This window comes from Arachis duranensis, chromosome 5 (assembly GCF_000817695.3).
Source record: "Arachis duranensis cultivar V14167 chromosome 5, aradu.V14167.gnm2.J7QH, whole genome shotgun sequence".
Lineage (NCBI taxonomy): Eukaryota > Viridiplantae > Streptophyta > Magnoliopsida > Fabales > Fabaceae > Arachis > Arachis duranensis.
The window spans coordinates 84,843,045-84,846,864 of record NC_029776.3 but is presented as its reverse complement, the minus strand read 5'-3'; the positions used below and the strand labels follow the sequence as shown (position 1 = coordinate 84,846,864).

Genomic DNA, 3,820 nt, shown 5'->3' with positions numbered 1-3,820 from the left:
TTAAAATTGTCTTTTTGTTATGATAACCTTCAAGCCATGCTTCATAAGAAGCACAATGGAATGAGCTGGGGTAGTAGGATGATTTTCCACAACTTGTATACGATAATTGCGCAAAATAGTAGATGCCACCATTTTCATTTGAATAAAAGACAAGTCTTTACCCAAGCATGTCCTTGGACCTGCATTAAACTAATAAACTTATAAGATGGAACGTGTATTGTTTCTCCTTTCTCTGAAATCCATCTCTCTGGCTTGAACTCCAAGCACTCCTTTCCCCAAATCTCTTCAAACCTTCCCATTGCATAAGTAAACAACAAAATAATTGTATTTGGATTAACACAATGACCACTCGGAAGTGTGTCACGTTTCAATGATTGTTTACGTTCAATAGGAACAGGTGGAAATAGCCTCAAACCTTCACATAGAGCACCATGTAGGTAAACTAGCTTCTTCACATCCTCCATCCCTAAAATTTTGCATTTTTCTCGGACAGCAGCGCCAAAAACCTTTTCGATTTCTTCAAGAATTTTGGCCTCGACTAATGGGTGTGTAGCAACAAGCCAAAAGAACCATGTAAGACCCGAAGTTATGGTATCTCTTCCAGCTACAAAAAGATTGAATACAGCATCTCTTAGAAACTTATCATCATGGACCATTTTACCCTTTTCTTCACCCATCATCATCATAGCACCGAGCAAGTCATCACCACTACTTTTGTTGCATTCATGTAACTCTTGGCGCTTTGTTGCAATGCATGAATATAGAAATTGGTCAAAAACTTTGCATGCTTTTGTCATCTTCTTTTCCTCACCAATTTGAAGCCATTCTTGAAACTTCCAAACACTTCTTGGCACTATGTGTCTATAGAATATGGACTCCTCAAATTCGTCAAAAGCCTTCTCAACTTCCACCAATGGAAACTCAATTGAGAGACTCTTAGGATCATATCCTAAAACCATGATGCATGTCTCGTCGAACATTAATCGACTAAACACATCTTGAAGATCCAAAACATTTCCATGTAACCATGCATGATCAAGTATCGGAAGCAAGCTATTCTGAACCTTCTCTTGAAAGGTTTTCTCCACCGTCGTCTCAAAACTCTGTTGCCGGAGCAAGAAATGATGCATGGTCCTAAGGTATCTCCATGACTCTGAATCTGCAGTCACAATACCGTCTCCAAAAGCTTGGAAGATCTCGCGAAACTCTGGGCCCTTGACATAGTTGTCAAAGCTTTTGCTCATTATGTGATGAACATTCATGGGGTCACTGGTGACCATATAGTTCACTTTGGTGAACCATGGCCCCATGAATTCACCGGTGCCATCTTTTTGTCTCAAAACATTTGTTGCAAAATCATGGATATGGCACAAGTTGCTAAGGACTTGTGGTAACATGCCAAGGATTGGCCAATCTATTAACAGAGGTGTTCTACAACATCTTCTGCGATGAAGAACATGTAGGAATAGGAGAATTATTGGTAGAATGAGGAACAATATGGCCATTTGAAAAGTTTGGGGGATGGATAGGATTATGCAACTTTTTGATATTGGTACGTATATTTGCTGTGTCGATGAACTCTTGCCCGCTACTATTATATATACAGATGGAAGGATAACGCCTAAAGTGCCTAAATGCCTAAAGTGCCCGCTACTATTATATGAGATTATATTTAATGCCGTGTGATTACTTATTTTTTTTTTATTAGTTTAGTGTTGGTCAAATTTTAATAAAAGTATTGATTTTTTAACTTTCTCTTGTCGAATTCTTTTATTTTATAATTATTTATGTTAAATTATTAAAAAAATATCTAAAAACAAAAATATATTTTTATTTATGAGCATGACTATTTTTTTTAAATTTTTGACTTAAATTTAACTTTTGATTATTATCTTAATTAGAAGTAAACGCGGATCAGATCAGATCGGATCTGGCCAAAATTTCAATCTGTTCCGCACTAAAATTATCGGATCGGATCAGATCCTATATCCACAATTTTTTTAGCTTGGATTCGATCCGATCCGATCCGCAAATTTGGGGATCGGATCGGATCGGATTGGATATATCCTCAAAATACAAAAATATTTTTAAAAGTTTAATTTAATTAAAAAATATCAATAAAATTTATTTTTTTATTCTTTTAAATATGTTTACTCTTAAAATAATATTAAACATATTTTTTTTAAATATTACTTATTTATTTCTTTATTTTTGCGAATACGCGGATATACGGATACCTACACAAAATCCGCAATTCGATCCGATTAGTATGCGGATCGGATCGGATCGATCCGATCCGATAGCCTTGCGGATCAGATCTATATTCGCAATTTTCAAATCGAATTCGGATAAACACCGCAAATAATATGTGAATCGGATCTGATCCATAAACACCCCTAATCTTAATTTGTTATTTCTAATTTTACTGTATATGTGGTTTTCTTCTTTTTGACCTTTTTCAATTAAAATTTGCTCAATAGCAATTTTCTAATTGGTAAGGACTAAGGTGAGTTTGGTAGATTTGTAATTAAAACTTGTTTTTTTATTTATATTTTACTATTGATTCTCTAAAATTCAAATAAAATAAAATAATATTAATTTTATTCTCATCAAAAAACCTAAATTGATAAGTAATTTTATTTATTCATTTTATTATTTATACTCATAATAAAATTATTTTATATTAGTCAAAATATAAAACAATTTAGATGATTATATTTAGGTTTAATTATTTGTTAATTTTTACACTTTAAGTAAATTTTTAATTAAATCCTTATATTTTTTATTAAGTTATTANTATTTTTATCATAATAAAAATTTAATTACAAAAATTAGTATAGTATAAAAATTTAATAATTTAATTAAAAATTTAATAAAATTATAAAAATTGACAGAATAATTAAACTTTGTATTTTTTATATCGCTATACGTAATATATACAGCCGACAAAGTAAAATAGGAAAATTTCCTAACACCTTATCCAGGAGCAGTCTTTGTTCCATCGATGAGAACCTGTCTTCGTAGCTATACTTCCTCAACACGTCCACAATCTTGGATTTAGATATACTAGTGTTAAACTCGTGCGATGCACGGGCTTATATTTAAATTTGATAAATTAAATTAAAAATAATATTTTATAATCATATATTTTTTAAATTTAGTATAACACTATCATCATCGTTATATAACAAACGTGTTAAATATGTTATTTTATCTTTATTCAAAGTAAAATATGAATAGAAGAGTTCGAAATTTATAATATTCTTGAACCATAAGGAGAGAGATAAAAAAAAGAACATATATAACTATAATAATAGCATGTTAATTTTACCCTAAATTTTATATCAAAAAGCTAATAAAAATTTATCAACAACCTAATATCTTACTAACTTCATTAGAAAATCATTGGATGTTGTGCTCCTTGTTACACATTTCATTTCAAATTTGAAAAAAGAGTTATAGATAAATTAATTATATCTATAGTAAAGATTTGTACAAAAGTGTAAATCATAACATGCTATTAAAATGAAAATAATATTATTCTTACCTAAATATTATTAAAAACCTCTTTGAACACGACATTTGTTGTTGATGACTTTGGATTGCCGTCTTCGTTTAGAATTAAAACCCTGAGACCACTGCGACTCTTAACTCTTGACAAAGCAACATAAAGTTGTCCATAGATGAACATTGATTTTGGCAAATAAAGCCATACATGTGATAATGATTGATCCTGACTCATGTTAATGGTCATTGCAAAGCATACTGTTAATGAAAATTGTCTCCGTTGGAACTTAAATGGCAATCCTGAATCTGAAGG

At 31.1% G+C, this 3,820-nt stretch overlaps 1 pseudogene; it reads right to left on the bottom strand.

Annotated features, from left to right (window-relative positions):
• Positions 1 to 1,505, bottom strand: LOC127747658 (alkane hydroxylase MAH1-like; annotated as a pseudogene).
• Between the last annotated feature and the right edge of the window lie 2,315 nt (positions 1,506 to 3,820).